This window comes from Dasypus novemcinctus, chromosome 14 (assembly GCF_030445035.2).
Source record: "Dasypus novemcinctus isolate mDasNov1 chromosome 14, mDasNov1.1.hap2, whole genome shotgun sequence".
Taxonomy (NCBI): Eukaryota; Metazoa; Chordata; class Mammalia; order Cingulata; family Dasypodidae; genus Dasypus; species Dasypus novemcinctus.
The window spans coordinates 53,569,766-53,596,467 of NC_080686.1; positions in this window are offsets into that span (position 1 = coordinate 53,569,766).

The window sequence follows — 26,702 nt, forward strand, 5'->3', positions numbered from 1 at the left end:
TCCATTCTCACCCTCCACCCTCAAATGACATTGTGGGGTCAAAAACTATACCTATTCTATTCACAGCTAACACTCTAGTTCCAGTGGTGGACTTGGCCCAGTGGTTAGGGCGTCCGTCTATCACATGGGAGGTCCGTGGTTCAAACCCTGGGCCTCCTTGACACGTGTGCAGCTGGCCCATGCGTGAAAGGAGTGCCATGCCACTCAGGGGTGTCAAAAAGAAACAAAGATTCCTGTGCCACTGACAACAACAGAAGCAGACAAAGAAGACGACGCAGCAAATAGGCACAGAGAACAGACAACAGGCGGTGGGGGTAGAAATAAATAAATAAATCTTTAAAAAAAAACACTCTAGTTCCTAGCAGTGTGCCTGGCAATTTAGTAGGCACTCAGTAAATATTTGCCAAATAAATAAACAAATAACTGAATGAGCAAATCCTATGTAGTCCAGAATCTTACCAAAACAAACTGTTTAGCAGGAAAAAGGAGCATTTCTCAATTTTTTGATGAAGATAGTTTTGCCATCTGACTGACCAGTGTTTTTATTGTTCCATTATTTTTGTACAACAAGGGTTTCTTTATTGCCCAGGTAATGTTGAGTATAAAAATTTTTTCCCTTTATTCGATTTATTTATCCGTTTTAGAACTCATTTGAGGGTGACTCAGCTAATGATAATACTCTTCATACACTATTTTAAAAGGTGATGAGTATATAGAGATTATATTTGCAACAATGTTGAAGTAGATTAAAAGCAAAAAAAAGTCTTAGATGAACATCATTCTAATTTAGACTACTGTATTTTATGGTTGCTCAGTAAATGTTTTATAATATTCATCAATTTAAGATATTTTCATGGCTGATACTTTGCCATCTCTAATCATGAGATGACCTAATGTATCTGTTAGAATAAAAGGTGCTATATAAACAGATAATACATGATCTAGTAAGAGATGTAATGGACTTACGCTAGTGTTGCAGCTATCTACTGCTAACAAAGCACTTCCAAACCCAGTGGCTTAAAACAGCATGATTTATTATTTCTCATGATTCCATTGGTTGATTGGGTGATTATTCTGTTAGTCTCTCCTGGGCTTCCTCATCCTGCTACATTCAGCTGGCAGGATGGCTGGGGTGGCTCAGTTGGGACAGCTGGGATGACTGGGCATTTCTCTTCTTATAGTCTTTCATTCTAGCTTCTTCACATGCTTGGAAGTCTCAAAGCAGTACTCTATGAGGGTGATGGTAGAAACTGTGAGGCCCCTGAAGATCTAGGCTGTAGTTCTCAAACAAATTCACTTCCCCATTCTATTGGTCAAAGGAAGTCACAAAGCCAGTGGAGGGAATAGATTGCATCCCTTCATGGGAGAAACAACAATGTTACATTCCAAGGTGCATGGAACGCAGAAAGGCATGATTCATTGGAGGCCATTTTATAACAATCTACCATAGTCTGAGCTCTGGTCAGATGAGTAACTTCCCTCCTACAAGCAAACTACCTTTAGCACCTTTCAGACCCCAAAGTCTCATATAATCACCTGAGCACAGAATCTTGTCATCTAAATCAAATGCAGATACAGATGAGGCTCTTTGTATGATTTTACAGGTTCAGCTTCTTGGCTACAGTTCCTGTTGATCCAGGAACCTGTAAAATAAAAAAACAAGTTACATGCCTCTCCTTATCTCCCTACCACATTCATTTAATATTAAAAGATGTACAGGATACAGCAATAAGCACTCACATTTCTAAAGGTAGTGGGGAACAATGTGGGGTTCAGAATGGAAGGTACACAGCTCACACTGGACCATAGAATTGTGAAATCCAGCTTGGCACATGTCACCAGTTCCCCTGATGCCAGGGCCAAGGAGAGCTCATTAATTAGGGCACAGTTCTGCTCCTGGTTCTACTCTACTTCCTCATTTATTGGTCTTTTTGGCTCTTGGTTCTGCCCACTTAGTGTCCTTTCTTTTACATAAGAAGTGATTCTTGGCTGCAGCTTTGTAGTTGTCTCAGCTTGCCTCCTACCCCTACTTATGATTTTAAACTACCTCTGTCTTTTATTCCAAGTTGATACAACTCTCTTAAAAAACATATGGGGCTTTCTATGTATCTGATTGGGGTTTATATCATGCCCTGAAAACCAGAGTCCTGTTTTTGTTTTTGTTTTTGTTTTTGAGACAGGTCTCTCTCTATGTTGGGCTGCATTTGAGGCTCTTCAGATTTATAAAAAACCTATTGTCTATATAAGCAAGTTTCCTCATCACTGCCTTGGATCTTTCCGAATCTTAACAAGGCGTTTTACAGCCACATCTTTGATCTGAAATTTATCCTGAAGCCATTTCTCACATGAAGAACCTTTTGCTGTATGGAAAGACTGCCCTGGGCCCTTTTTATTTCCTCTAAATTTTGATGCAAATGGAAAGCTTCTTTAGTTTACCTTTATGGTAAGCAGAATAATTGCCCTCCAAAGATATCCACACCCTATCCCTGAAACCTGTGAATATTTTGGCAAAAGGGAATTTGCAGGTGATTATGGCTACAGACCTTGAGGTGGGGTGATAAGCTTGGATTATCCACGTGGGCCCAGTCAAATCACATGAGTCTTTAAAAGTCATGTTTGAGGCATATACAAAAAAAGAAGGAGCGATTCAAACTATGAGAGGGCCTCAACCTGCCATTGTTGACTTTGGAGATGAAGGAATGGGGCCATGAGCCAAGGAGTATAAGGGGCCTCTAGAAGCTGTGAATAACTATCAACAGTCCTCTTTTACCAGAGACCCGCCGACATGCTATGTCACGCATCTGATGAAGCGGATCCAGAGAGGTCCCGTGCGGGGTATCTCCATCAAGCTGCAGGAGGAGGAGAGAGAAAGGAGAGATAATTATGTTCCTGAGGTTTCAGCCCTGGATCAGGAGATCATTGAAGTAGATCCTGACACTAAGGAAATGCTGAAGCTCTTGGACTTCGGCAGCCTCTCCAACCTGCAGGTCACTCAGCCCACAGTTGGGATGAATTTCAAAACACCACGTGGAGCCGTTTGAATCTTTCTGCTATGCTGTAATATTTTCAATAAACCTGAGGACATCAAAAAAAAAAAAATAATAACTATCAACAGACAGCAGCAATGAAATGGGGATCACAGTCCTACAATCACCAGAGTGGCCCTGGTGATTCCTCTTAGGCCTCCCTGTCCACTCACTAGAGGAGCTACAACCTAAAGAGGGAGGAAGAAGCTGAGGCCCGGAGGTCAATTGTACTCCTTTCTTCAAGATGAGAAATGAGAAAGAAGTAAAAGGAAGACAACAACATTCCCCATTTCAGGTACCTCAAGCCACCATGCCAGCAGGTGATAGAAAAGAAGAAATCTTTGATTTAGGTATTAAATATCTTTAATATTTGGAGTTTAAGCCTGATGGATTTTAGTCATTAAAATTGACCAGGGATTTATGGAACCTCTCTAAGATGCAATGGAAAATTTTAAATGGCCTTGTTAGGGGCAGTATTTGGAGAAAACTATAACTATTCCATGTTTGTACACATGGAGTAGAGTTTATTTAATAACCTGTAGAGATGGATAGATATATATATAACTGTTATATATACTTTTATATATGACTGTTGCCTCAGAATTCACATGTTCACTTAGGGCTATTAAATATAAGTATTTGGTAATAAATGCTGGGGTTGCAAAGTAAGAAGATGATACGGTCACCATTCCCTGCTATGATGGAGGTAAACACAATTGCAAGAATAGGAAGATTACCAATATATATGGAAAATACGACCATTTGCTATGCTAGTCACCACTGTAAAAATTATTTTGGTCAAAAATATTTTGCCTTAAGTATAAGTAAAATAATTTAACATGGTAACATCATGACCTCTTAATTTATGTTTCAAGATCCTAAACTGCTATATTAAGCATTATGACATCTGCTTGAAGGAGCTCTATCAAGTACTTTTCACTGTATCAAACAATCTTCTCTGAGTAATTTGCACATTTGCATGTCTTAGGGTTAAATGGTTTGCTTTTCTTTTTTTAAAAAGTGATCTTATTCTTTGTTGAAGCATTTATCCTTCTAAAAAAAAACAGTGAAATTTTCCTACTAAAAAATGTTGATTTTGATGCATTAATCTTACCACTTACACTCTTTGCTAGAATTATTTCCAAATTAATGGTTCCCAAGTAGAACAACACTCTAATAGATTCATTTAAATCAGCCTATTCTCAGGATGTTTTGGAAGTACAGAAAAGTGCAACATTAGTTGAGGTGATGAAATATAAGTTTAGTTTCCCACTCTCTATTTTTTTTTAACAAGAAGGGCAAATATAACTGCAAAAAGTAATATTACTTTTTAAAAATCCATTTAATCCTGGAGATACACACTCTTCACAGAGAAACCTATTTGACACTCTAAACAAATTTTATGACAAGAAACTGCCTTTTCCTAGGGCTTTAGAAATCAATAGGGTGGGAAGTGAGTTTGACTCAACTGATAGAGCATCCGCTTACCACATGGGAGGTCCGCGGTTCAAACCCCAGGCCTCCTTGACCTGTGTGGAGCTGGCCCATGAACCATGCTGATGCATGCAAGGAGTGCCATGCCAAGCAGGGGTGTCCCCCGTGTAGCGGAGCCCCACGCGCAAGGAGTGTACCCCATAAGGAAAGCCACCCCATGCAAAAAAAGCACAGCCTGCCCAGGAGTGACATGGCACCCACAAAGAGCTGATGCTGCAAGATGATGCAACAAAAAGAGACACAAATTCCTGGTGCCACTGACAAGAGTGCAAGCAGACACAGAAAAACACACAGCAAATAGACACAGAGAGCAGACAATTGGGAGCAGGGGGAGAGAAATAAATAAAAAATAAATCTTAAAAAAAAAATAAATCAGTCGGGTAAGAAAATAACTGTTAACCTCTGTAGAAAGGGGTATTCCCAGCACTTCCTCCTGTGGGATACGGAACTACATTCTAGTTTAATGTTCTATACCTCTAGGACTTTGATTCCATCTTTTCTGACTGTGCAGACCCTTAAATACATCATCCCAGTTTGTTTAGCCTCTACTCCATTCTTTAAAAACTTTATTTAAACTTCAAAAAAATAAAAAACAAATTATGGAAGCATTACTTTTTTTAACAAAGCAATTTTATTGATTCATATTAATAAAATATAAATCCATTGAAAGTGTACAATCAATGGTATTTGGTATAATCACATAGATTCATCACTTTAGTCATTATTTGAGCATTTTCATTATTCTAATAATGATAATAATAATAAAAACAAAAACAAACAAATCCATCACCTCTCATTCTCTCTATGCGTCCCCTGCCATACATAGCTGCTATTCTGTTTCCATCTCTCTAGTTTATTTGTATTTATATATTTTTAAAATAGGCTTATATATGCAATATTACCCATATTCGAGTTTCACATGAAATTTCACAATGTTATATAGCCCAATGTTACATTTTTTTATCTTTCCTTCCAATAGACTTTCCCTTTCAACCACTATCATACCCATGTAGTAACTCTGCTAGTTACAAACACTATTTGTAACACTATACAAACATTTCTATTCCATTCCAAAGATTTACAAACAACCCATATACCAATTCTGCACAGATTAAGTACAGCTTTCCATACTCCACCCTCATTCTATTTTCTGGTGACCTATTTTCTAATTATTAGCTCCATGAGTTCACACAGTATATTTATTTCATAATAGCACAGTCATACAGTATTTGTCCTTTTATCTGGCTTGCTTCACTCAGCATAACGTCCTCCAGGTTCATCCATGTTGTCATATGCTTCAAGACTTCATTCCATCTTACAGCTGCATAATATTCCATCATGTGTATACACCACAATTTGTTTATCCATTCATCAGTTGATGGACACCTAGATGTTTCCATCTTTTGGAAAATGTAAATAACTTCACTAGGAACACTGCTGAGTTCATGTCACTGCTCTCAGTTCTTCTGAAACTGAGAGGAAAAAAACAGATATAATATGGCATCATTTTAGGGATTTGGGAATTGTCTTGAATGACGTTGTGGTTTTGACCTAGTTGTGGTTTTGCTGGGTCACATGGCAAGTCTGTATTCAAATTCCTTTGGAACTGCCAAAAAGTCATCCACAATGGCTATACTATTCTACTTTCTCACCAACAGTGAATAAGCAATGAGCATTCCTACCTCTTCACATCCTCTCCGACACTTGTAGTTTTCTGTATTGTTAATAGTGGCCATTCTAGTAGATGTGAAATGAAATCACATTGTAGTTTTGATTTTCATTTCCCTAATCACTAGTGATTTTGAGCATTTTTTCACATATTTTTTTGCCATTTGTATTTCTTTTTAGGACAATTGTCTACTGAAGTCCTCTGCCCATTTTTAATTGGCTTGTGTTTTTATTGTTGAGTTTTATGGTCTCTTTATATATCATGGATATTAAACCCTTATTGGATATGTGACTGCGAATATTTTCTCCCATTGAATTGACACCTTTTCACTCTTTTGACAAAGTCCTTTGAGGTACAAAAGTGTTTAATTTTGAGGAGGTCCCATTTATCTACTTTTTTGTTGTTGCTTATGCTTTGGGTGTAGGTTTAAGAAACTACCACCTACCACAAGATCTTAAGGATGTTTTCCTACATGTTCTTCTAGGACTTTATAGTTAGAGCTTTTATATTTAGGACATTGATCCATTTTTAAATATATATATATATATATATTTTTTAAAAAGATAATTAGAGGGAAACGGACTTGGCCCAGTGGTTAGGGCGTCCGTCTACCACATGGGAGGTCCGTGGTTCAAACCCCAGGCCTCCTTGACCCGTGTGCAGCTGGGCCATGCACAGTGCTGATGCGCGCAAGGCGTGCCCTGCCACGCAGGGTGTCCCCCGTGTAGGGGAGCCCCACGCACAAGGAGTGCGCCTGTAAGGAGAGCCGCCCAGCGGGAAAGAAAGTGCAGCCTGCCCAGGAATGGCGCCGCCCACACTTCCCGTGCTGCTGACGACAACAGAAGCGGACAAAGAAATAAGACGCAGCAAATAGACACAGAGAACGGACAACCAGGGGAGGGGGGCGGAATTAAATAAATAAATAAATCTTTAAAAAAAAAGATAGATTACATAAATGTTACATAAAAAATAGAGGGGATTCCCATATGCCCCACTCACTACCCCTCCCATATTTTCCCACATTAATAACATCCTTCATTAGTGTGGTACATTCATTACAATTAATGAACACATTTTGAAGCACTGCCACTAAGCATGGATTATAGTTTACACTTTATCATGCACAATTTTGTTGGTTATGACAAGATATATAATGGCCTGTATCTGTCTTTGCAATGTCATTCAAGACAATTCCCAAATCCCTAAAATGACCCCATATTATACTTGTTTTTCCCTCTCCCTGCCCTCAGAACCTCCAGTGGCCACTGCCCACACATCAATGATATAAGTTCTTCCATTGCTAAAATCACAATAAGTCTATAATAGAATACCAGTAAGTCTAATTTAATCCATAGTTCATTCCCCAATCTTGAAGATTCTGGGATGGTGATGGCCACTCTAAATGAGAGGGAACTTCAATCCCATAAGTCAGATGGATGGGACTCTCTTGCTTGGAGTTATAGACTCTCTTGGTTCATTGGGATGGCCGTTGTCCAACATCATCTTCTTGTTAGTTGTCCTGGGTGAGTCCCATGAACAGGAGAGTAAATGTTACAATTCCATTGAGATTCAGGGCCCAGCTGGTACATGGACAGCCCAAAGATTTAAGTCTCTTGGACATATACCTATCTATACCTATCAACTCTAGTACTAATTGTAGGTTCAAATAGAAGGGTCAGAAGAGCCATGTGTAGGGAAACCACAACTGAGTCCAACTCTGTCACACAGGGGAGCATAAATTCTGAAGTATGGCCCACTGGCAGGGCACCAAACTCCTGAGCTATCTGCCCTGTCTATAGTGTCTGGATTCTCCAGAGCCTGAGGGGAGTCTTGCTATTTGAGGTAGTATTTACTTTGGCAGTCAATGAGATCCTGATGAGACATGCGTAAGTGTAACCTCTGGTTTGATCTCCTGACACACATTGAGGTCTCTTAGGCATATAAACGAATTTGTCTTTACTTTTCCCCCTTTTGGTCAAGGTCTTTTTCTGGTTGCTTTCCTAGTTGGTGTTTGGAAGTAATCCCTTGGTGCCAGGGAGGCTTATCCCTGGGAGTCATTGTCCCTGCTGCGGGGAAGGAAATGCATTTATACGTTGAGTTCAGCCTAGAGAGAGGCCCCATTTGAGCAACAAGGAGGCTCACTGGAGTAACTCTTCTGCAACCAATAATACTAGGCTAAGTTTCAATTTCAAAAGTAAAGGTTCATAAGGAAAGTCATTAATATCAAGGGTCTGTCAATGTCTTGATCCATTTTAAGTTAATTTTTGTATAGGGTGTGAGTTAAGGGGTCTCTCTTTTCCTTTTGGATATGACATCTAGTTCTCCCAGCACCATTTGTTGAATAACTGTTCTGGCCCATATGAGAAGGCTTGACAGCTTTTCAAAAATCATGCTAGGGTCTACTTCAGAGTTCTCAGTTTGATTAGATTGGTCAGTCTGTCTGTCTTTATGCAAGTACTATATTTTTACCACTGTAGCTAATTAACATACTTTAAAATCAGGAAGTGGGAGTCCTCCAACTTTGTAATTTTTAAAAGATATTTTTGGCTATCCAGAGCCCCTTGTCTTTCCAAATAAATTTGATAATTGGCTTTTCCATTTCTGCAAAAACAACTATTGGAATTTTGAATGGGATTGTGTTGAATCTGTAAATCAGTCTAGGCAGAATTAACATCCTAACAATATTTAGCCTTCCAGTCCATGAACAAGGTGTCATTTCATTTATTTAAATCTTTTTTGCTTTCTCTTAGCAATGTTTTATAATTTTCTGAATACAGGTCCTTTATGACCCTGGTTAAGTTTATTCCTAAATATTTGATTCTTTTCATCACTATTATAAATAGAATTTTTTTTCTGTTTTCCTCTTCAGACTGCACATCCATAGTGTATAGAAATGCTATTGAATTTTGCATATTAATCTTGTATCCCACCACTCTGCTGAACTAATCTGTTAGTTCTAGTAGCTTTGTTGTGGATTTTTTAGGATTCTCTAGATACAGGATCATCCCATCAGCAAATACTAAAGGTTTTACTTCTTCCTTTCCTATTTGGGTGCCTTTTACTTTTTTCTAGCCTAATTGCTCTAGCTAGAACTTCCAGCACAATATTTAATAACAATGGTGACAGTGGGTATACTTGTCTTGCTACTGATCTCAGGGAGAGAATTTTCAGTCTTTCACCATTGAGTACAATGTAGGTTTTCCCATATATATTATTTACTATATTGAGAAAGCTTCCTTCTATTCTTATCTTTTGGATTAATTTTATTAAGAATGGATGCTGTATTTTGTCAAATGCCTTTTCTGCATCAATTGAGAGGACAATGTGATTTTTCTTTTTCAATTTATTAATGAGCTTTATTACACTAATTGATTTTCTTGTGTTGAATCATCCTTGCATACCTGGGATAAAACCCACTTGATCATGGTGTATAATTATTTTAATGTGCTTTTAATTTAGTTTGCAATTACTTTGTTGAGGATTTTTGCTTCTATCTTCATTAGAGATATTGGTCTTAATTTTCTTTTTTTGCAGTATCTTTATCTAGTTTTGGTAGTAGGGCAATGTTCACTTCATAGAATGAGTTTGGTAGCATTCTTTCCCATTCAATTTTTTTGGAAGAGCTTGAGCAAGATTAGTATTAGATTACCTTTGAATCATTGGTAGAATTCACTGTGAAGCCTCTGATCTGGGCTTTTCATTATGGAAGACTTATATTGACTGGTTCAATCTCTTTACTTGTGACTGGTTTGTTGAGGTCTTATATTTCTTTTAGGGTCAATGAGGGTTGTTCATGTGTTTCTAGGAATTTGTTCATCTCATCTACATTGCCTAGTTTTTCAGAGTACGGTTTATACTTTTACAAGCTCTATTATTTCTGCTTGGTCAGTGGAAATGTTCCCCTTCTCATTTTAATTTTATTTATTTGCATCTTCTCTCTTTTTTCTTTGTCATTCTAGCTAAGGGTTTGTCAATTTTGTTGATCCTCTCAAAGAACCACTTTTAGTTTATTTGATTCTATTGTTTTTTTGTTTTTTGTTGTTTTTTTTTTTGCTGTTGTTGTTTTCAATTTCATTTGTTTCTGCTCTGATCTTTATTATTTCTTTCCTTCAGTTTGGTTTGGGATTAATTTGCTGTTCTTTTTCTAGTTCCATCAGATGTGCAGTTAGATCTTCAATATTAGCTCTTTCCTCTTTATTATAAGCATTGAGGACTATAAATTTCTCTCTCAGCACTGCCTTTATGGTGTCCCATAGGTTTTGATATATTGGGTTTGTATTTTCATTCATCTCAAGATATTTACTGAATTCTCCTGCAATTTCTTCTTTGATCCATTGATTATTTAAGACTGTATTGTTTAATCTCCATATTTATGACATTTCTTTTTTTCCATTCATTATTGATTATTTCCAGCTTCTTTCCATTATGATCAAAGTGCTTTGTATAATTTCAGTCTTCTAAAATTTCTTGAGATCTCTCTCATGACCTAATATATGGTCTACTCTGGAGAAGAGTCCATGACATGTATATCCTGCTTTTTGTGGTGCAATGTTCTATAAATATCTGTTAAGTCTAGTTCATTTACCATATTATTCAAGCTCTCTGTTTCTTTATTTATTCTCTGTCCAGATGTTCTAACCAATACTGAGAGAGGTATATTCAAGTCTCCAACTGTGTCAACTGTGTTTTTAGAGACACCTATTTCTCCCTTTAGTTTTGCTATTATATATCTCATGGATCTTGAACCACCCAAGTTAGGTGCATAAATATTTATATAATTATTTCTTCTTGGTGAATTGACCTTTTTATTAATATATAATGACCTATTCATCCCTTATAACAGCTTTGCATTCAAAATCTTTTGTTTGATTTTACTTTCACTAATCCAGCTCTTTTTTGGTTACTATTTGTATGGAATATCTTTTTCTAATCTTCCACTTTAACTTGTTTTTGTCTATTTTTTACTCAATGTCATCTATTTCTGCTCTAAAATTTGTTATTTCATTCCTTCTGCTTGCTTTGGGATTAGTTGTTGTTCTTTTATTGTTCCTGCAGATGTGTAGTTAGGTCTTTGATTTTAATTCTTTCTTTTTTTTTTAATATAGGCATTTAGTGATATAAATTTCCCCCTCAAACTGCTTTCACTGCATCCCATAAGTTTTTTTTAATCATTTAACAAATTCTTTATTTGTAACTCAATAAATAATATATGTTATACTAAGACTAAACATGTAGACTATCAAGACTACATTACTCTATTAGTCAGGATGCTCTAGGGAAACAGAATCAACAAGGGATATCTGTCAATTGTAAGAGATTTAGCTGAGTCTCTCACACAACAGTGGGGATGCACAAGTCCAGAATCCACAGGCAGCTGCAACCAGGAGCTCCGATGAAAGTCCAATGAAGATTCTTGATGAGTTCCTGGAGATTATAGGCTGTCCAAAGATGAGCTGGGAAATTCTCTCTCAATGCTGGAATCACTTCCCCTTTTAAGGCATTCAACTGATTGGGTTAAGCATCACTCATTGCTGATGGCAATCTCCCTGATTGATGTAATTATAACCAGCTATCTATGATTTACCACTGAAGTAAAGTCAGTGGTGACTAAAGTCCATAAATGCCCTTGTATTACAGTTAGCCCAGTGCTTCTTGACCAAACAACTGGGCACAATTACCTGGCCAAGTTGACACAATAGCCTAACTGTCACAGTCCACCCCTTGTCAACTCGGCAACCATACACATTACCTGACACCATACATAGTCTCTAAGTAAAAACAATAACAGACGTGTGTGTGTATATATATTTCCACCTAACCATGTTCAACTGTCCTGTGTACAACTGGTAACACATTAATTCCACACAGAATAGGGTGCAAGTTATTGGGTAATATTCACTCTCTAACTTGATATCCTCAAATATTATGACATGAAATGGATACAACTTATTATATGATAAGGGGAAAGTTTGGGGAAGAAGACAAAGAAATTCATTTTGTGTACATATACAATCATCATCAGAATGAAACAAGGAAGAAAGATTCATGACCATTATAGTCCTCATTTCTGTAACTGGTCATGTGGTCAAAGTTCACATTTATCACTACCATCTTCCACTACCCATTCCATGTTTCCATTACCCTCAGCAAGCATTTCATCTGGTCGTGGTTCTTTGTCAGGTGGGGTGACCCAAACTTACATTCCTGAAGATTCTGGGCCATTGTTAGTCCTGCTTGGATTGGATTGTTGCAATTTTCCATTGACTTTAATCATAGGACATGGCAGTACTAGGAGATGCCCACTAGGAGATGCCCTAGATAATCTCCTGTATTCCAGGCAAACTCTTCTTTACCCCCTTTATGTAGATGCAGTCCTATTTCCCCTTAATAGACAGGATCAATCACCCCAGCCAGTACACTAATTCCCTTCTTTGACTGTTGATTCAGAGGTAAGAGGAGCCAAAAGTGGCCAGATGGCAGTTTTAACTTCCAGTTCTATGGAATCATTGCTGTGTTCCCTGGTGACAGCACTCCTCCTTTTGGGACTAAAACTTGTAGACCAGAAGAGTTTGAGGTTGCAGTGACAGGAAGCAAAAATTTTCCTAGTAGATCACTATGAGTAATAGTGAGTAGTGCCACTTGCATTTCCACCCCTCAATTCCTGGACCCATGGATCCTGGTTTTGGGAGAAACAGCACCATGGACTGCATGCTGATTTATTTATTTATTTTTTTTACTTTTTTTAAATTTTTTTTTATTGACTTTGTAATAATATTACATTAAAAATATATATGTGAGGTCCCATTCAACCCCACCCCCCCACCCCTCCTCTCCCCCCCCCCCAACAACACTCGTTCCCATCATCATGACACATCTATTGGATTTGGTAAGTACATCTTTGGGCACGTCTGCACCTCATAGACAATGGTTCACATCATGGCTCATACTCTCCTCCATTCCATCCAGTGGGCCCTGTGAGGATTTACAATGTCCGGTGATTACCTCTGAAGCACCATCCAGGGCAGCTCCATGTCCCAAAGACGCCTCCACCTCTCATCTCTTCCTGCCTTTCCCCATACCCATCGTCCACCATGTCCACTTTTCCCAATCCAATGCCATCTCTTCTATGTGGACATTGGATTGGTTGTGTCCATTGCACCTCTATGTCAAGAGGAGGCTCAGATTCCACATGGATGCTGGATGCAATCCTCCCATTTTCATTTGTAATCACTCTAGGCTCCATGGTGTGGTGGTTGTCCTTCTTCAACTCCATCTTAGCTGAGTGTGGTAAGTCCAATAGATCAGATTGTAGGTGCTGGAGTCTGTTGAGGCTCAGGACCTGGCTATCACATTTTCAGTCCAGAGATTCAAATCCCCTAAATATATCTTAAACCCCAACATTAACTGCACCTCCAGCACATTAGCATGAAAGTCTTATGAAGGGAGATCCCATCTGAGTCCAGATTCATCACACATAAACACCATTTCCAAAGAGGGGCCATCTGCCCTGGTAGTTAACCCCATCGGCCATGACCATAACTCCCATGGGTCTCTTTAGCCCTCAAAGGAACCAATATCTGGGGGTTGTATCTGCTTTATCTGTCTCTCTGACTCTGCTCAGTTGTGCATGAGGGCAATCCTTCTGCCAGCCTCCAGACTCTTTTTTAGAAACTCGTAGCCATATAAACTCATTTCTCCTTTCCATTTCCCCCTTACTTTAGGTCAAACAGCATTTTAAAGTCATGTTATTTTGCATGCTGATTTAGAACATACACAGCCTCCTGGAGAACACTGCCCCAGCCCTGCAAGGTATTGCCACCTAATACCTTGGCACTGTAGTTGAGTCTGTAATTGAGTTAACACTGTAATTGAGTCTTCAAAAGGCCATTCCACCATTCTATCAATCCACCTGCTTCAGGGTTATGGGGAACATGGTAAGACCAGTGAATTCCATGGGCATGTGCCCATTCCTGCACATCATTTGTTGTGAAATGGGTTCCTTGATTGCAAGCAGTGCTGTGTGGAATGCCATGGTGGTAGATAAGACATTCAGTAAGTCCACGGAAGGTAGTTTTGGAAGAAGCATTGCATGCAGGAAATGCAAACCCATATCCAGAGTATATGTCTATTCCAGTTAAAACAAATCACTGCCCCTTCCATGATGAAAGTGGTCCAATGTAGTCAACCTGCCACCAGGTAGCAGGCTGGTCACCTCGAGGAATGGTGTCATATTGAGCCTGAGTGTGGGTTTCTGCTGCTGGAAGATTGGGCATTCAGCAGTGGCTGAAGCCAAATCAGCCTTGGTAAGGGGAAATCCATGTTGCTAATCCCATGCATAACCTCCATCCCTGCCTCCATGGCCACTTCGTTTGTGAGCCCACTGGGCAATGACAGGAGCAGCTGGGGAAAGAGACTGAGCATTAGTCACAGAGCAGGTCATCTTATCCACTTGATTATTAAAATCTTCCTCTGCTGAAGTTACCCTCTGGTGAGCATTCATGTGGGACACAAAAATTTTCATGATTTTGCCCACTCTAAAAGGTCAATCCACATTCCTCTTCCCCAGACCTCTTTGTTTTCAATTTTCCAATCATGTTCCTTCCAAGTCCCTGCCCATCCAGCCAAACCATTGGCAACAGCCCATGAATCAGTGTACCAGTGCACCTCTGGCTATTTCTTCTTCCAAGCAAAATGAATTACCAGGTGCACTGCTCAAAGTTCTGCCCACTGGGTGGATTTTCACTCACTACTGTCCTTCAGGGATGTCCCAGAAAGGGGCTGTAGTTCTGCAACTGTGCACTTTCAGGTGGTACCTGCATATTGTGCAGAACATCTGTAAACCAGGCCCGAGTTTTTGCTTCCTCAGTCAACTGATTGTAAGGGACTCCCCAAAGGCCAAAGCTGTGGACTGTGAAAGAGAAGGTAACATGGCAGGGGTGGTGACTATGGGCATTTGGGCTACTTCCTCATGTAACTTCCTCATGCCTTCTGGACCCGCTCGAGCCCTATCTTGTATATACCACTTCCACTTTATTATGGAGTGCTGCTATTCATGCCCAGCTTTATGGTCTGGTGGGTCACACCATACCCAGCTCATGATAGGCAACTCAGGTCTCATGGTAGCTTGATAGCCCATGGTTAAGTGCTCAGTCTCTACTAAGGCCCTGTAGCAGGCCAAAAGCTGTTTCTCAAAAGGGGAGTAATTATTTGCAAAGGATGGCAGGGCTTTGTTCCAAAATCCTAAGGGTCTGCATTGTAATTCTCCTAAGGGACCTGCGAAAGTCTCCAGACAGCATCTCTATTTGCCACAGAAACTTCCAGCACCATTGGATCTGCTGGATCATATGGCCCAAGTGGTAGTGCAGATTCACAGCAGCCTGGACCTGATACAGAGCTTTTTCTTGTTCCAGTCCCCAATCAAAACCAACAGCTTTTCTGGTCACCTGGTAAATGGGTCGCAAATGAGGAAGGTGTTGTCTCCAAAATCCAAAGAGACCAACTAAGCACTGTGCCTCTTTTTTGCTCATAGGAGGAGCCAGATGCAACAGCTTGCCTTTTACTTTAGAAGGGATATCTTGACATGCCCCACACCACTGGACACCTAGAAATGTCACTGAAGTGGAAGGACCTTGTAATTTAGTTGGATTTCTCTTCCTCCTCTCTCACACAAATGCCTTACTAATACATCTAGTCTTTGCTATGTCTTGCTTGCTCAGTTCTATCAACATGATATTATCACTATAATGGACTAGTGTGCTGTCTTGTGGGAGGGAGAGATGATCAAGATGCCGGCAGACAATATTATGACATAGGCCGGAAAGTTGACATACCCCTGACTCAGTACAGTGAAGGTATACTGCTGGCCTTGTGACCTGAAAGCAAACTGTTCCTGGTGGTCCTTACTAATAACAATTGAGAGAAAAGCATTTGCCAAATCAATAGCTGCATACCAGATACCAGGGGATGTGTTGATTTTCTCAAGTAATAATACCACATCTGGGACAGCAGCTGCTATTGGAGTCATCACCTGGTTAAGTTTGTGATAATCTACTGTCCTCCTCCAAGAGCCACCTGTTTTCTGTACAGGCCAAATAGGAGAATTGAATGGGGATGTGGTGGCAATCACCACCCCTGCATCCTCCATATCCTGATGGTGGCAGTAATTTCTGCAATCCCTCCAAGAATCTGGTATTGCTTTTGGTTTACTATTTTGCTAGGTAGGGGCAGTTCTAGTGGCTTCCACTTGGCCTTTCCAACCATAATAGCCCTCACTCCACGAGTCAGGGATTGAATGTGGAGATTCTGCCAGTTACTGAGTATGTCTTTTCAAATTATGCATTCTGGAACTGGGGAAGTAACCACAGAATGGGTCCGGGGACACACTGGACCAACTGTGAGATGGGCCTGAGCTAAAACTCCTTTAATCACCTGGCCTCCATAAGCCCCTACTCTGATTGGTGGACAGTGACGTTTTGGGTCTCCTGGAATTAATGCCACTTCTGAGCCAGTGTCTAATAATCCATGAAATGTCTGATCATTTCCTTTTCCCCAATGCATAGTTACTCTGGTAAAAGGCCATAGATCTTCTTGGGGAAAGGTGGGAGGAAGATTAACAGTATAAATTTTGGGCAGATTAATAGGATCCTTCCCCAAGGGGACCTGGCCTCCTCCTCATTCAAGGGGCTCTGGGTCTGTAAACTATCTCAGGTCTGGGAATTAATTAAGGGGCCATGATTCTCTGTGTTTATAATTTGAGTTAGGGTTTCATTCATTCGATCTGGAGCTCTTCTGTTTATACAGATCCCGAAGAAATTTAGTAGACTGCCTATCTATTTCATTGCTAGGTACCCATGATGTATTAGCCAATGCCATAACTCTACATGACTCAGACTATTTTGAGTGCTTCTTTGAATCTGCCTTTCATTGTGGTAGCCACGCCCACCTTGACTTTGGTGATCAAACGCCGATTCTTGAATTTTACCAGACTGCCATCCAGTCATCCTCATAAGGTTCAAGGATTCTAATTCCATCACAGCCCTCCCTACAGTAATATCTGGACTACATTGAAGAGCAACCACTGAGCTCTTCAGGGAAGATGGAGTTAGTTTTACAAATTTATTCCTCACAGTCTTGGTTAAAGGTGTGTCCTCTGGACATTGCTGGAGGGGGCGGGGGGCAGCTCTCAAATGGTAAATCCATTCTAGCACTCCAACCTCACTAAGCCTTTGAATTCCCTCTTCTACTATGTCAGAGGGCAAATCCAGCATCTCATCTTCAGACATGCTAGGCCATCTTTTGGTTTATGTTTCAACCAGCCACACAAACAAACTGTTAGAGCCCTTTCTAACCCCTTGAGCTACAGCATTTTGAATCCAGAATTTCTGCTTAGTGGGCACATATCAATAACTTCAGCCCGATCCAACTTTATATTTCTTCCACCATTATCCCATACCCTTAGGATCCATTCTCACACTTATTCCTCTAATTTCTTCCATATATATTGAAAAACTCATGGAGTTCTTTCAGAGTATATCTTACTTTCTCATGGGACACACTTTGTATTTCACCTTTGGGGGCTTGTTGTGATTTTATTCTAGTAATAGGTCTGGAACACAAGATAGGTGGTAGGGGTGGGATCAGAGAAGGATTAGAAATGCCTTGCAAGCTACTGACTTCAGGGCATTGCCTTGCATTTTCTTCTGGTGAGACAGGATTAATCTCTTCAGGCAGGGGATGGAAGGCAGTTTCCTCAGGGCAGACTGGAGGCTTGGCAGTGCATGCTGGAGTTTGGCTGGTATGTGCCTCAAGGCTAGGAGGAGACCCAGACTGCCTGGGGGCAAACTGATGGTTGATCAGGGCAGGCCTCAGTTTGCCTGGTACCCACCTCAGGACAGGAAGTTGTTTCAGACTCCCTGGGGCAGGCTGGAGACTGGATGATACACGGTTGACAAGGTGTGGTCTGAACAGAGCAGGCCATGGCAGGGTCTCTGGTAAAGTCTCAGCAGAGTTCAGGGTTCCAAAGTCTCCATGGATATCATCATCATTCCATTTGTCTCCATCTCAAGTCTCTGGATTCCACTCTTTTCTAATCAATGCCTTCACTTAACTGCAGAAACCCTGTGGGGTTGAGATTTCAGTTTCCTTTGTAACTCTTTTACTCTTACAATGAGAGTCTGAGTTTGGTTCTCAGATATTTTGAGCCTCTGTCTACAGTCTTTCAGAGCACACACAGAAACTTTCACTTCATCCGTTTGGTGTTTAAGCTTCAAATTTGAAGCCTTTAAGTCATCTCTTTTTTTGGTAACAGTATCCAGAGTATCTAGGAAGAGCCAGCCAACATCATTTTACCATTTGACTCCACAGAACTCTGTTAAGGTGTTGAAAATGCTCTCACCCAGATCCTTGCTTCTTATAAGCATGGAAATAAGGGTATCCAGTGATGCTATTTTGTGTATCTCGATTGCCAACTCACGCCATGGACTGTTAGCAGCCTCTTCATTATTGGAAAGGGAGTCATCAGTACCCTTGAGCCCAATTAGTGTAGAGAGACAATTGCAAAACTCCCAAGACTACCTCAGACATCCCATATTTAAGACTCTGTTCCTCAAGAACCACTCCCGGTACCAAGTTGTATTAGTCAGGATGCTCTAGGGAAACAGAATCAACAAGGGATATCTGTCAATAGTAAGAGATTTAGCTGAGTCTCTAACACAGCCATGGGGATGCACAAGCCCAGGTTCCGCAAACAGGCTGCAACCAGAAGTTCTGATGAAAGTCCAATGAAGATTCTTGATGAGTTTCTGGAGATTATAGGCTGTCCAAAGATGAGCTGGGAAATTCTCTCTCAATGCTGGAATCACTTCCCCTTTTAAGGCATTCAATTGATTGGGTTAAGCATCACTCATTGCTGATGCCAGTCTCCCTGACTGATGTAATTATAACCAGCTATCTATGATTTACCACTGCAGTAAAGTCAATGGTGACTAAAGTCCATAAATGCCCTTGTATTACAGTTAGCCTAGTGCTTGCTTGACCAAGCAACTGGGCACAATTACCTGGCCGAGATGACACAATAGCCTAACCATCACGATTAGTAATCCATAGGCATTTAGAATGAAATTCCATTTGCACATTGATTTGTTTTGTAAATAGAATAATTACTGCATACATATAATCTGAACTTACAGTAAATTCTCATTTATACTAAATCACCTTAGAAAGGATGTACTCTGTTTAGTTCTATTTGAAGTACCATAAATTCTGAATTAATTAAGCTTTATTGTATTTAATTATAGCTCTGGTTCAAGTACTTATACCTCCAACCATTTGTTTTCTACATACATATGTATACATGGCTTAGTTGTGTGTAAACATGTTTTTTTTCCTAATGTCTACCTATAACAATCTACTGCTAGTAACAGACATACGAAATTGCTGTGTAAAATCACTTGTCAGTTCTACTCTAAATTAATAGTTAGATCTTATTTTCCTCAACTTGTCATACTTGGGAGAAAAACATTGGGACCTTAAATCAAAACTCAATTCTACTTGTCTAAAGGTTTGGTAATTCACACTATTTTGCTGAAGACTTGTATATAAATATAATCAACAAGTTGATCTACACAGTTTGGGGGAGATTTTAGAATCTATGACCCTGTCATTCTTAAAGGAATGTTATGCCTGTTTTCTAGATAATTTAGAGAAAAGTCAACCTTTCCAACTTTTTAAAAAATGGATATTTCTTCTGTTTAATCTCTGACTTTTATCTTTCTTAATTCACTGGTTTGTAAGATTGACCTTAAGCAAAGGTCTGAAACCTAGGAAACTACCAGGGTCTCTGTAACCCAGCCCAAGAAAGTACTTCAAAGTATCTTAAATTGTTTTTCACTTAAGAGAAACAATCAATCCTCAATAAGTCCTGAAATTGCATATCAGGTCAAATCCCTGAGGACAACTCCACATTCTAATATGGAATTTTAAAAAAGTTGTCTTGTAGGTAAATGATGGTTGTTCTCAAAGATTTCTCAATGGACTAGATCTTCACCACCTATCCCTTACTATTAATACAACAAAGAGGCTGGAGAATAAGTAGTACATTTTTACTTCTATAGCACCAAATATAACTACCAGTTTCTTTTTTTTTTTCTGTAGAGTATTTTAGGAGGCTCTGAAAGAACAGAAATTAAGGATCAGAAGGTTTAAGAGTATGTAAAAATTTTTTTGAAGATTTTTATTTTATTTATTTCTCTCCACTTCCCCACACCCCCGTCCTAGTTGTCCGTTCTCTGTGTCCATTTGCTGCATGTTCTTCTTTGTCCGCTTCTGTTGTCAGTGGCACTGGAATCTGTGTCTCTTTTTTTATTTGTCATCTTGCTGTGTCAGCTCTCCGTGTGTGTGGTGCCATTCCTGGGCAGGCTGCACTTTCTTTCACTCTGGGCGGCTCTCCTTACAGGGAGCACTCCTTGCACATGGGACTCCCCTATGCGTGGCACCCCTGCATGGCACGGCACTACTTGCGTGCATCAGCACTGTGCGTGGGCCAGCTCCACACGGGTCAAGGAGGCCCGGGGTTTGAACCGCAGACCTCCCAAGTGGTGGATGGATGCCCTATCCACTGGGCCAAGTCTGCTTCCCTATGTAAAATTTAATTATTAAATCTTTCTCACAAACTTTATCTCCTTATGAGAAAAGTACTAAATAAGTTACATTTAAATGTCCTACTTATATTTTTAAAAATCAGATACTACTCATTTAAGAGAAAGTGAAAACATTTTAAAATATAAGGGGTAGGAGTAAAGGACCAGTTATATAGCCTATTCAAATCACATTAAAACCCAAATATAAAATATAAACAGAACTGAAATTTTCCTAAAAGTAAGTGAATGTTCAGTAATCCCCACCCACTCTCCAAATATGTAAATTACTCTATACAGAAGAAATTCTCACTTTGATATATGTTAAAAAATAATAATAAATTTCATGTTACCAAAATAACTGTCTATATTTTAGGGTTATATACTTAGAAATAGATAATTTTGCTTTAATAGACAAGTCAACTCGGGTAAATAAGTCATCACAATCACTTGAATAGATTGCCTACATACTGGACAGGGCTTATTTCATGATTTTAAAAGTTTATTTGCACATATAAACCATACAATAAGCTGTCCTGTTTTGCCATGGTTGACCTGGGCAATTCACAAGAAGTTCAATGGCATTAAGATTCCACACTTTCTTGTTTATCTTGTCATTCTTCCTTCTCAAATTCTCTGATGTTTTCTTGACTGCTATAAATGATGCTACTAGAAGTTGATGGCTGCGAATAGTCCTCACTTTCTTGGTATTGGGACCCTTGAATGGTTTCTATCATCATTTTCCTTAGAGTCATTCACATTCACAGTCTTTTTTTTTTTTTTTCCTTATTTTCCTTCATATCCTTTAATTTATTTAGGAGATTTGTTTGAGAGTCTTTAATTAAATTTCCAAAGTCTGCAAAGTCTGTGTCTTCTCCAAATTTTTAATTTTTCCCTTCACTGATCATGTTTTCCTGTTTCTTAATATGGCTTACAATTTTTTGCTCACGTCTAGACATCTGACTATATTGATGAATTAAATCTGTAAATCAGTCACTCTCACTTGTCTAGGGTTTCATTATTGATTACCTTTGTGTTATAGCTCTTTTTTGACACTTGGTCCAATTCGTTCTATACCTTTAGAACAGTCCAAGTTTAAATAATAGTATTTTCTCAACTCTTTGTCATTTAATTCTTGCCTTGGATACGTGGTAAAATATCATTTTTTATGTAATTTCTCCAGGAGAAAGCTTCCTTTCCTCTGTTCTTTCTTCAAGAATTTTGATCTGTTCTGTTTGTTTTCATGCAGAATTTTCTCACCAGCTCCTATGATTTGTTTAAATTCTATCCCTCATTCAGTGCCCTGTTTTCCTTACACTTTGCAGTTCTGGAACCCTTCAATCTTACAGCAGTTTAGTTTAACCTCCTTTTATTATTATCATTTTTTTCCTGTGAGACTTTCTGCCCCTGGTTTCTTCCCTGATAGCCAGATGCAGTCAATCCAGAAAGGTGGGTCATTCCAGAAAAGTCCATTTTGCATTTAGTACCAATAGTAACTGCCTTGAGTGAGTGAAGCACTTGGTTGCTGTTCTGCTCAGGTTTCTCCTTCTTCCCTCTCACCCCCTACCAGGAGACCCTTTTGTATGCAGCCCTCTTCAGCAGCTAGTGTTCCTCACAGGGTCTCTCTGGATTTAGGTCACTGTGCCTGAATATGCCTGGGGTTCTAACTCACTGTTGTGAATTTCTCCATAGTTCCAATCCATCTTTGAACACTTTTCTGATTATTTATTCTTTATTAATTTTTTTAATTGTAAACTTAGGTCAACCATTATGTACATTTTTATATCTTTTGATTTATATGGTGAATTGCCCAATTTTTACTCCTACTTCTGTCTGAGACTATTCAGTTCATCAGCATTCTGGAAAAATAACATGGAGTTGTTGGGGATTGAATCATGTTCCCCACAACAGGCATATTCAAGTCCCAATCCCAAGTCCTGTGGGTATGAACCCATTTGTAAATAGGACCTTTGAAAATGTCATTATTTACAATGTACCCAAACTGAATGAGGGTGAGCCTCAAGCCAGTATGGCTGAAGTCACATAAAGGAAATGGATACAGAGAGAGAAGCCATGAGGAGCAGCCAAAAGCTGGAAGTCAGTGGAATCCGGAAGAGAAACAAGAAGTCATTACCACGTGCATTGCCATGTGACAGAAAAGCCAAGAACCAAGAGTCACTGGCAGCTATCACCAGAATGCCAGTTTTAAGGGAGAAAAGAAAGCCTTGCTGGTGTCACAATTTTGGACTTGTCCTCTCAAAACCAGGTACCAATAAATTCTTATTGTTTAAGCCAAACCATTTTGTTTTTGATTTAGCAACTGGGTAACTAATACAAGGGGTATTATCATTTTAAACAAATAAGATCTTTAATGATGCTGAAGATTATTTAATATTTTTATTGGTTGTTGGCATTACTTCTTTGTGACTTGCCTGTTCTTGTCCTTTGGCCATTTTTCTGTTGAAAGAGTTCCTCTTTTCAGTACTGTAAAAATTTATTCATAAAGATATTGTGGCAAATTGTCCCCACATGGTTCAGAGAGGTGCAGGCCCCCAAGTGGCAAAGAAATGTACCAAGAAGACAATGACACAACCAGTCAGAAAGTTTTTAAAAATGATTAAAAAAAAAAAAGATATTGTGGCAGAGACCAGTCAATAAAATCCATTCTCTTTTCTTCCTGATAACCCAGCTAATTGCATTCCCCAGCCACCTTTGCAGTTAGGGGTGGTTATATGTCCAATTTCTAGCCAATGTAGGTGAGTGGAAGTGACATAGACTACTTCTAGATATAACCCATAAAATACCTCCTTACATGATCCTCCATGCTCTTTTTTCACTCTAGGCTAGATGGCAGTGAGCCCATTGGAGCCACACATTGAAAATGATCACAAGATGGAAGGACCTGGGAATCTAAATCACTACTTATGGTTAAAGTGTTTTGTGGTGGAGTGGGGTTAGCTGTGATTGAGCACCTGCTTCACATGTATGAGGTCCTGGATTCAATCCCTGGTACCTCCTAAATAAATAAATATAGACATTAAAAAACAAAGTGTTTTGTGAGTAAGAAATATACTTTATTATGTTAGTCCATGAAGGTTTCAGGGTTTATCTATTACAGCAAGATGTGTGCCAAAAGAAACATGGAAGGAATTTTAAAGAATTTCTTTAACTTTATATATGAAATATATTGACCCTTTGCCTGTGTTGAGAAATGTAAAATTTTCTTCTCTGAACTTACACTGACCTCTGGACTCCCTAGTACCAAGAGACTAACCCTCTCCCTCTAAATTTCTTCTTTGAGTTAACAGTTCCAAGAGCAGGAAATAATTAACTGAGAGAACTTAATTCTCTTTCTCTCCCTCTCTCTCTTTCTGTCACACATGTACCTACATATATACACATACACAAACTCTTTTTCTGAAAGATTGCAACATCTGCTTGACCAAAGCCCACCAAGTTGCAGCTGGAATTCTGCCATTTTTGTTTCTTTTGACTTTTGTCCCATTTTTTGGGAGACACTACCTTTGGGTATTCATTTTGTTGCAGCAGCCTGAATAAATTAACCATTCCCTTGAGTCACACACTGGTTTTTGCAAATTTACTGTGAAATTTCTTCTAAATGTGCCTAGAAATTTCACTTTTGAAAGGGAAAATCCTGTAAAAAATAAGAGATATTTTTTCCTAGTTATTTGTTCGTTTTTCAATTCTGTTTGTGTTGAAAACATTGTTTTAGTTTGCTAAAGGCTGCCAACACAATATACCAGAAATGAATTGGCTTTTACAATGTTGCTTCAGCTTTTCGCTCTTGTGGTGTTCTCCCTGCTTAGAGGCTTCCTCTCTGCCTCTGCAGCTTTTTCTGTGTATGTGGCTTTTTATTCCTCCATTTATAAAGGACTCCAGTAAGAGGATTAAGACTCACCCTGGGTTATACCCTACCTAAGTGATCTAATCAAAAGAAATGTCCCTGAACTGAATCTAATCAAAAGGACCCATAAAGTTCCCATCTAATTCATTTGCATGCTCCAAAATGAATTACCTTTAAGAACAAGATTTTCTGGGGTCCACAAAAGCCTCAAACTGCCACAAATATTTTAATAGTTGTCTAACTGTCCACTATATGCTGCTTCCTTACATGATTTTTCTTTATGTTTTCTGTAATTTATATGCAATAATAGGAGAAACTGCCTTCTTTTTTTGATGGTATTCCTATCCTCATTCTTTTTTATTTCATGTCAAGTCCAGGGTATATGATATAATAGTGAGCAGAGTGCCATTTCACATCTGGTTCCTTTCTCACCTTATTGAAAATTCACTCTCAAGCCTGCTTCCCCTTTTTAGTCAACTAACTCCAAAGAATATGCTTCAGGTCCCTCAGTCTTTCTAAAGGATCCTGTCTTGCCTTCCTGGACAGTTTGTCCTCACTTGTCACATATTTTCATTGGTCTCATTGATCACCCAGTCTACACTAATCAAACCACCCAGTCAGACTACCTACATTGGTCACATACAGGTGATCAATTTTATTTATTTATTTAAAATTTACCAATAGTATCATTTAAGTAAAACAACATTAGGAAGCTGAGTCAGTTTCCTATTGCTGCTGTAACAAACTTAGTGGCTTGAAACAACACAAATTTATAATATCATCGTTATGGAAGTCAGAAGTCTGAAATAGTTTTCACTGGGCTAAAATCAAGGTGTCAGCAGAGATGCATTCCTGTGTGAAGGCTCTAGGAAATAATCCATTCATTGCCTTTTCCAGGTTCAAGAGACTACCTATATTCCTTGGCTTGTGGTTCCTTCTTCCATCTTAAAAGTCAGTAGCACAGCATCTTCAAACCTCTCACTTACTTTGATCCTCCTGCCTCCCTCTTTCACTTATAAGGACCTTGTTTTTGGACCCACCTGACTAATCCAGGGTAATCTTTCCATCTCAAAATTCTTAATCTTATCTGAAAAGTTCCTTTTCCATGTAAGGTAAATAGTCACAGGTTCTGGGTATTAAAATGTGCACATCTTTAGGGAGACATTATTCTGCCTGCCACAGAAGGTCTTTCCCACACCACAACATAAAGGCAAACATGCTTTTTTCCCACTCTCAAATTATGCCTCATCTTGGACCACTCAGTGCCTAAGTGTCAGGCAAAAATCTCAACTTTTAACTTTTTATTTTTTTTATTAATATGAGTGGGTTAATATAAATTTTAAAAGTCTAACAAAAAGTAAAATATACAAAAAGAGCCAAACTCTTTATTTAATAAGAAATACTCCCATTGACAGATGCAGGACATTATATATCCTTCCATAACCCACTGAATGGACTGGGAGAGAGTGTAAACTACAATGTAAACTATAACCCATGCTGTGTAGCAGTGCTCCAAAATGTTTTCACCAATTGCAATGAATGTACCACACTAATGAAATAAGTTGTTGATATGGGAAAGGTGGGGGGTATGGGGAGTGGGGCAAATGGGAATCTCCTATATTTTTTAATTTTGTGTGATCTATGTATCTTTTAAAAATAAATAAAAAATATTAAACAAAGAAATACTCCCATTAATGGAAATCCCATTAATTTAAACTAATAGTAATAATCAGAGATAGATAACTTTTATTATAATTGAACTGACACAAGAAAGATCTGTAATTATATATGACTTACTTTCTTTTTAATTGAAAATATCTTAAAGATAATTATATAAATTTTCATTTAGGAAGCAAATTAAAACACATACACTTTAAACAAATATGTCTACCATTTGGGTTTCTGCTATTCTAATTACCAGAGGATCAGAAACACAAGTCATTGCACAATGCTTCACAGGATCAATGTGTAAGAATAATATAAAAATTTAAAATATATTAAATATTTCCATTATA